This window comes from Pseudophryne corroboree, assembly GCF_028390025.1.
Source record: "Pseudophryne corroboree isolate aPseCor3 chromosome 6 unlocalized genomic scaffold, aPseCor3.hap2 SUPER_6_unloc_1, whole genome shotgun sequence".
Classification (NCBI taxonomy): domain Eukaryota; kingdom Metazoa; phylum Chordata; class Amphibia; order Anura; family Myobatrachidae; genus Pseudophryne; species Pseudophryne corroboree.
In genome coordinates, this window is record NW_026967602.1 from 742950 (window position 1) to 753312 (window position 10363).

Genomic DNA, 10363 nt, shown 5'->3' on the forward strand with positions numbered 1-10363 from the left:
TGCGCTGAGTAATGTGATATATGACACCTGTATACTGTGTGTGACTGAGGCTGTATACGGAGCACAATGTGACTAGGACGCACCAGGAGACTGCGCTGAGTAATGTGATATGACACCTGTATACTGTGTGTGACTGAGGCTGTATACAGAGCACAATGTGACTAGGACGCACCAGGAGACTGCGCTGAGTAATGTGATATATGACACCTGTATATTGTGTGTGACTGAGGCTGTATACGGAGCACAATGTGACTAGGACGCACCAGGAGACTGCGCTGAATAATGTGATATATGACACCTGTATACTGTGTGTGACTGAGGCTGTATACAGAGCACAATGTGACTAGTACGCACCAGGAGACTGCGCTGAGTAATGTGATATATGACACCTGTATACTGTGTGTGACTGAGGCTGTATACGGAGCACAATGTGACTAGGACGCACCAGGAGACTGCGCTGAGTAATGTGATATATGACACCTGTATACTGTGTGTGACTGAGGCTGTATACAGAGCACAATGTGACTAGGACGCACCAGGAGACTGCGCTGAGTAATGAGATATATGACACATGTATACTGTGTGTGACTGAGGCTGTATACGGAGCACAATGTGACTAGGGCGCACCAGGAGACTGCGCTGAGTAATGTGATATATGACACCTGTATATTGTGTGTGACTGAGGCTGTATACGGAGCACAATGTGACTAGAATGCACCAGGAGACTGCGCTGAGTAATGTGATATATGACACTTGTATACTGTGTGTGACTGAGGCTGTATACGGAGCACAATGTGACTAGGACGCACTAGGAAACTGCGCTGAGTAATGTGATATATGACACCTGTATACTGTGTGTGACTGAGGCTGTATACAGAGCACAATGTGACTAGGACGCAGCAGGAGACTGCGCTGAGTAATGTGACAGTGATATATGACACTTGTATACTGTGTGTGACTGAGGCTGTATACAGAGCACAATGTGACTAGGACGCAGCAGGAGACTGCGCTGAGTAATGTGATATATGACACTTGTATACTGTGTGTGACTGAGGCTGTATACGGAGCACAATGTGACTAGGACGCACCAGGAGACTGCGCTGAGTAATGTGATACATGACACCTGTATACTGTGTGTGACTGAGGCTGTATACGGAGCACAATGTGACTAGAATGCACCAGGAGACTGCGCTGAGTAATGTGATATATGACACCTGTATACTGTGTGTGACTGAGGCTGTATACGGAGCACAATGTGACTAGGACGCACCAGGAGACTGCGCTGAGTAATGTGATATATGACACCTGTATACTGTGTGTGACTGAGGCTGTATTTGGAGCACAATGTGACTAGGACGCACCAGGAGACTGCGCTGAGTAATGTGATATATGACACCTGTATACTGTGTGTGACTGAGGCTGTATACAGAGCACAATGTGACTAGGACGCACCAGGAGACTGCGCTGAGTAATGAGATATATGACACATGTATACTGTGTGTGACTAAGGCTGTATACAGAGCACAATGTGACTAGGACGCACCAGGAGGCTGTGCTGAGTAATGTGACATATGACAATTGTATACTGTGTGTGACTGAGGCTGTATATGGAGCACAATGTTACTAGGACGCACCAGGAGACTGCGCTGAGTAATGTGATATGACACCTGTATACTGTGTGTGACTGAGGCTGTATAAAGAGCACAATGTGACTAGGACGCACCAGGAGACTGCGCAGAGTAATGTGATATATGACACCTGTATACTGTGTGTGACTGAGGCTGTATACGGAGCACAATGTGACTAGGACGCAGCAGGAGACTGCGCTGAGTAATGTTATATATGACACCTGTATACTGTGTGTGTGATAAGGCTGTACACAGAGCACAATGTGACTAGGACGCACCAGGAGACTGCGCTGAGTAATGTGATATATGACACCTGTATATTGTGTGTGACTGAGGCTGTATACGGAGCACAATGTGACTAGAATGCACCAGGAGACTGCGCTGAGTAATCTGATATATGACACCTGTATACTGTGTGTGACTGAGGCTGTATACGGAGCACTATGTGACTAGGACGTACCAGGAGACTGCGCTGAATAATGTGATATATGACACCTGTATACTGTGTGTGACTGAGGCTGTATACGGAGCACAATGTGACTAGTACGCACCAGGAGACTGCGCTGAGTAATGTGATATATGACACCTGTATACTGTGTGTGACTGAGGCTGTATACGGAGCACAATGTGACTAGGACGCACCAGGAGACTGCGCTGAGTAATGTGATATATGACACCTGTATACTGTGTGTGACTGAGGCTGTATACAGAGCACAATGTGACTAGGACGCACCAGGAGACTGCGCTGAGTAATGAGATATATGACACATGTATACTGTGTGTGACTGAGGCTGTATACGGAGCACAATGTGACTATGACGCACCAGGAGACTGCGCTGAGTAATGTGATATATGACACCTGTATATTGTGTGTGACTGAGGCTGTATACGGAGCACAATGTGACTAGAATGCACCAGGAGACTGCGCTGAGTAATGTGATATATGACACTTGTATACTGTGTGTGACTGAGGCTGTATACGGAGCACAATGTGACTAGGACGCACTAGGAAACTGCGCTGAGTAATGTGATATATGACACCTGTATACTGTGTGTGACTGAGGCTGTATACAGAGCACAATGTGACTAGGACGCAGCAGGAGACTGCGCTGAGTAATGTGACAGTGATATATGACACTTGTATACTGTGTGTGACTGAGGCTGTATACAGAGCACAATGTGACTAGGACGCAGCAGGAGACTGCGCTGAGTAATGTGATATATGACACTTGTATACTGTGTGTGACTGAGGCTGTATACGGAGCACAATGTGACTAGGACGCACCAGGAGACTGCGCTGAGTAATGTGATACATGACACCTGTATACTGTGTGTGACTGAGGCTGTATACGGAGCACAAGGTGACTAGAATGCACCAGGAGACTGCGCTGAGTAATGTGATATATGACACCTGTATACTGTGTGTGACTGAGGCTGTATACGGAGCACAATGTGACTAGGACGCACCAGGAGACTGCGCTGAGTAATGTGATATATGACACCTGTATACTGTGTGACTGAGGCTGTATACGGAGCACAATGTGACTAGGACGCACCAGGAGACTGCGCTGAGTAATATATGTGACACCTGTGTACTGTGTGTGACTGAGGCTGTATACAGAGCACAATGTGACTAGGACGCACCAGGAGACTGCGCTGAGTAATATATGTGACACCTGTATACTGTGTGTGACTGAGGCTGTATACGGAGCACAATGTGACTAGGACGCACCAGGAGACTGCGCTGAGTAATGTAATATATGATACCTGTATACTGTGTGTGACTGAGGCTGTATACGGAGCACAATGTGACTAGGACGCACCAGGAGACTGCGCTGAGTAATGTGATATATGACACTTGTATACTGTGTGTGACTGAGGCTGTATACGGAGCACAATGTGACTAGGACGCACTAGGAAACTGCGCTGAGTAATGTGATATATGACACCTGTATACTGTGTGTGACTGAGGCTGTATACGGAGCACAATGTGACTAGAATGCACCAGGAGACTGCGCTGAGTAATCTGATATATGACACCTGTATACTGTGTGTGACTGAGGCTGTATATGGAACAATGTGACTAGGACGCAGCAGGAGACTGCGCTGAGTAATGTGATATATGACACTTGTATACTGTGTGTGACTGAGGCTGTATACAGAGCACAATGTGACTAGAATGCACCAGGAGACTGCGCTGAGTAATCTGATATATGACACCTGTATACTGTGTGTGACTGAGGCTGTATATGGAACAATGTGACTAGGACGCAGCAGGAGACTGCGCTGAGTAATGTGATATATGACACTTGTATACTGTGTGTGACTGAGGCTGTATACGGAGCACAATGTGACTAGGACGCACCAGGAGACTGCGCTGAGTAATGTGATACATGACACCTGTATACTGTGTGTGACTGAGGCTGTATACGGAGCACAATGTGACTAGAATGCACCAGGAGACTGCGCTGAGTAATGTGATATATGACACCTGTATACTGTGTGTGACTGAGGCTGTATACGGAGCACAATGTGACTAGGACGCACCAGGAGACTGCGCTGAGTAATGTGATATATGACACCTGTATACTGTGTGTGACTGAGGCTGTATTTGGAGCACAATGTGACTAGGACGCACCAGGAGACTGCGCTGAGTAATGTGATATATGACACCTGTATACTGTGTGTGACTGAGGCTGTATACAGAGCACAATGTGACTAGGACGCACCAGGAGACTGCGCTGAGTAATGAGATATATGACACATGTATACTGTGTGTGACTAAGGCTGTATACAGAGCACAATGTGACTAGGACGCACCAGGAGGCTGTGCTGAGTAATGTGACATATGACAATTGTATACTGTGTGTGACTGAGGCTGTATATGGAGCACAATGTTACTAGGACGCACCAGGAGACTGCGCTGAGTAATGTGATATGACACCTGTATACTGTGTGTGGGACTGAGGCTGTATACGGAGCACAATGTGACTTGGACGCACCAGGAGACTGCGCTGAGTAATGTGACATATGACACCAGTATACTGTGTGTGACTGAGGCTGTATACAGAGCACAATGTGACTAGGACGCACCAGGAGACTGCGCTGAGTAATGTGATATATGACACCTGTATACTGTGTGTGACTGAGGCTGTATACGGAGCACAATGTGACTAGGACACACCAGGAGACTGTGCTGAGTAATGTGATATATGACACGTGTATACTGTGTGACTGAGGCTGTATACGGAGCACAATGTGACTAGGACGCACCAGGAGACTGCGCTGAGTAATATATGTGACACCTGTGTACTGTGTGTGACTGAGGCTGTATACAGAGCACAATGTGACTAGGACGCACCAGGAGACTGCGCTGAGTAATGTGATATGACACCTGTATACTGTGTGTGACTGAGACTGTATACGGAGCACAATGTGACTAGGACGCACCAGGATACTGCGCTGAGTAATGTGATATATGACACTTGTATACTGTGTGTGTGACTGAGGCTGTATACGGAGCACAATGTGACTAGGACGCACCAGGAGACTGCGCTGAGTAATGTGATATATGACACCTGTATACTGTGTGTGACTGAGGCTGTATACGGAGCACAATGTGACTAGGACGCACCAGGAGACTGCGCTGAGTAATGTGATATGACACCTGTATACTGTGTGTGACTGAGGCTGTATACAGAGCACAATGTGACTAGGACGCACCAGGAGACTGCGCAGAGTAATGTGATATATGACACCTGTATACTGTGTGTGACTGAGGCTGTATACGGAGCACAATGTGACTAGGACGCAGCAGGAGACTGCGCTGAGTAATGTTATATATGACACCTGTATACTGTGTGTGTGATGAGGCTGTACACAGAGCACAATGTGACTAGGACGCACCAGGAGACTGCGCTGAGTAATGTGATATATGACACCTGTATATTGTGTGTGACTGAGGCTGTATACGGAGCACAATGTGACTAGGACGCACCAGGAGACTGCGCTGAATAATGTGATATATGACACCTGTATACTGTGTGTGACTGAGGCTGTATACAGAGCACAATGTGACTAGTACGCACCAGGAGACTGCGCTGAGTAATGTGATATATGACACCTGTATACTGTGTGTGACTGAGGCTGTATACGGAGCACAATGTGACTAGGACGCACCAGGAGACTGCGCTGAGTAATGTGATATATGACACCTGTATACTGTGTGTGACTGAGGCTGTATACAGAGCACAATGTGACTAGGACGCACCAGGAGACTGCGCTGAGTAATGAGATATATGACACATGTATACTGTGTGTGACTGAGGCTGTATACGGAGCACAATGTGACTAGGGCGCACCAGGAGACTGCGCTGAGTAATGTGATATATGACACCTGTATATTGTGTGTGACTGAGGCTGTATACGGAGCACAATGTGACTAGAATGCACCAGGAGACTGCGCTGAGTAATGTGATATATGACACTTGTATACTGTGTGTGACTGAGGCTGTATACGGAGCACAATGTGACTAGGACGCACTAGGAAACTGCGCTGAGTAATGTGATATATGACACCTGTATACTGTGTGTGACTGAGGCTGTATACAGAGCACAATGTGACTAGGACGCAGCAGGAGACTGCGCTGAGTAATGTGACAGTGATATATGACACTTGTATACTGTGTGTGACTGAGGCTGTATACAGAGCACAATGTGACTAGGACGCAGCAGGAGACTGCGCTGAGTAATGTGATATATGACACTTGTATACTGTGTGTGACTGAGGCTGTATACGGAGCACAATGTGACTAGGACGCACCAGGAGACTGCGCTGAGTAATGTGATACATGACACCTGTATACTGTGTGTGACTGAGGCTGTATACGGAGCACAATGTGACTAGAATGCACCAGGAGACTGCGCTGAGTAATGTGATATATGACACCTGTATACTGTGTGTGACTGAGGCTGTATACGGAGCACAATGTGACTAGGACGCACCAGGAGACTGCGCTGAGTAATGTGATATATGACACCTGTATACTGTGTGTGACTGAGGCTGTATTTGGAGCACAATGTGACTAGGACGCACCAGGAGACTGCGCTGAGTAATGTGATATATGACACCTGTATACTGTGTGTGACTGAGGCTGTATACAGAGCACAATGTGACTAGGACGCAGCAGGAGACTGCGCTGAGTAATGTGATATATGACACTTGTATACTGTGTGTGACTGAGGCTGTATACGGAGCACAATGTGACTAGGACGCACCAGGAGACTGCGCTGAGTAATGTGATACATGACACCTGTATACTGTGTGTGACTGAGGCTGTATACGGAGCACAAGGTGACTAGAATGCACCAGGAGACTGCGCTGAGTAATGTGATATATGACACCTGTATACTGTGTGACTGAGGCTGTATACGGAGCACAATGTGACTAGGACGCAGCAGGAGACTGCGCTGAGTAATGTGATATATGACACTTGTATACTGTGTGTGACTGAGGCTGTATACGGAGCACAATGTGACTAGGACGCACCAGGAGACTGCGCTGAGTAATGAGATATATGACACATGTATACTGTGTGTGACTGAGGCTGTATACGGAGCACAATGTGACTAGGGCGCACCAGGAGACTGCGCTGAGTAATGTGATATATGACACCTGTATATTGTGTGTGACTGAGGCTGTATACGGAGCACAATGTGACTAGAATGCACCAGGAGACTGCGCTGAGTAATGTGATATATGACACTTGTATACTGTGTGTGACTGAGGCTGTATACGGAGCACAATGTGACTAGGACGCACTAGGAAACTGCGCTGAGTAATGTGATATATGACACCTGTATACTGTGTGTGACTGAGGCTGTATACAGAGCACAATGTGACTAGGACGCAGCAGGAGACTGCGCTGAGTAATGTGACAGTGATATATGACACTTGTATACTGTGTGTGACTGAGGCTGTATACAGAGCACAATGTGACTAGGACGCAGCAGGAGACTGCGCTGAGTAATGTGATATATGACACTTGTATACTGTGTGTGACTGAGGCTGTATACGGAGCACAATGTGACTAGGACGCACCAGGAGACTGCGCTGAGTAATGTGATACATGACACCTGTATACTGTGTGTGACTGAGGCTGTATACGGAGCACAATGTGACTAGAATGCACCAGGAGACTGCGCTGAGTAATGTGATATATGACACCTGTATACTGTGTGTGACTGAGGCTGTATACGGAGCACAATGTGACTAGGACGCACCAGGAGACTGCGCTGAGTAATGTGATATATGACACCTGTATACTGTGTGTGACTGAGGCTGTATTTGGAGCACAATGTGACTAGGACGCACCAGGAGACTGCGCTGAGTAATGTGATATATGACACCTGTATACTGTGTGTGACTGAGGCTGTATACAGAGCACAATGTGACTAGGACGCAGCAGGAGACTGCGCTGAGTAATGTGATATATGACACTTGTATACTGTGTGTGACTGAGGCTGTATACGGAGCACAATGTGACTAGGACGCACCAGGAGACTGCGCTGAGTAATGTGATACATGACACCTGTATACTGTGTGTGACTGAGGCTGTATACGGAGCACAAGGTGACTAGAATGCACCAGGAGACTGCGCTGAGTAATGTGATATATGACACCTGTATACTGTGTGTGACTGAGGCTGTATACGGAGCACAATGTGACTAGGACGCACCAGGAGACTGCGCTGAGTAATGTGATATATGACACCTGTATACTGTGTGACTGAGGCTGTATACGGAGCACAATGTGACTAGGACGCACCAGGAGACTGCGCTGAGTAATATATGTGACACCTGTGTACTGTGTGTGACTGAGGCTGTATACAGAGCACAATGTGACTAGGACGCACCAGGAGACTGCGCTGAGTAATATATGTGACACCTGTATACTGTGTGTGACTGAGGCTGTATACGGAGCACAATGTGACTAGGACGCACCAGGAGACTGCGCTGAGTAATGTAATATATGATACCTGTATACTGTGTGTGACTGAGGCTGTATACGGAGCACAATGTGACTAGGACGCACCAGGAGACTGCGCTGAGTAATGTGATATATGACACTTGTATACTGTGTGTGACTGAGGCTGTATACGGAGCACAATGTGACTAGGACGCACTAGGAAACTGCGCTGAGTAATGTGATATATGACACCTGTATACTGTGTGTGACTGAGGCTGTATTTGGAGCACAATGTGACTAGGACGCACCAGGAGACTGCGCTGAGTAATGTGATATATGACACCTGTATACTGTGTGTGACTGAGGCTGTATACAGAGCACAATGTGACTAGGACGCACCAGGAGACTGCGCTGAGTAATATATGTGACACCTGTATACTGTGTGTGACTGAGGCTGTATACGGAGCACAATGTGACTAGAATGCACCAGGAGACTGCGCTGAGTAATGTGATATATGACACCTGTATACTGTGTGTGACTGAGGCTGTATACGGAGCACAATGTGACTAGGACGCACCAGGAGACTGCGCTGAGTAATGTGATATATGACACCTGTATACTGTGTGTGACTGAGGCTGTATTTGGAGCACAATGTGACTAGGACGCACCAGGAGACTGCGCTGAGTAATGTGATATATGACACCTGTATACTGTGTGTGACTGAGGCTGTATACAGAGCACAATGTGACTAGGACGCACCAGGAGACTGCGCTGAGTAATGAGATATATGACACATGTATACTGTGTGTGACTAAGGCTGTATACAGAGCACAATGTGACTAGGACGCACCAGGAGGCTGTGCTGAGTAATGTGACATATGACAATTGTATACTGTGTGTGACTAAGGCTGTATACAGAGCACAATGTTACTAGGACGCACCAGGAGACTGCGCTGAGTAATGTGATATGACACCTGTATACTGTGTGTGACTGAGGCTGTATAAAGAGCACAATGTGACTAGGACGCACCAGGAGACTGCGCAGAGTAATGTGATATATGACACCTGTATACTGTGTGTGACTGAGGCTGTATACGGAGCACAATGTGACTAGGACGCAGCAGGAGACTGCGCTGAGTAATGTTATATATGACACCTGTATACTGTGTGTGTGATAAGGCTGTACACAGAGCACAATGTGACTAGGACGCACCAGGAGACTGCGCTGAGTAATGTGATATATGACACCTGTATATTGTGTGTGACTGAGGCTGTATACGGAGCACAATGTGACTAGAATGCACCAGGAGACTGCGCTGAGTAATCTGATATATGACACCTGTATACTGTGTGTGACTGAGGCTGTATACGGAGCACTATGTGACTAGGACGTACCAGGAGACTGCGCTGAATAATGTGATATATGACACCTGTATACTGTGTGTGACTGAGGCTGTATACGGAGCACAATGTGACTAGTACGCACCAGGAGACTGCGCTGAGTAATGTGATATATGACACCTGTATACTGTGTGTGACTGAGGCTGTATACGGAGCACAATGTGACTAGGACGCACCAGGAGACTGCGCTGAGTAATGTGATATATGACACCTGTATACTGTGTGTGACTGAGGCTGTATACAGAGCACAATGTGACTAGGACGCACCAGGAGACTGCGCTGAGTAATGAGATATATGACACATGTATACTGTGTGTGACTGAGGCTGTATACGGAGCACAATGTGACTATGACGCACCAGGAGAC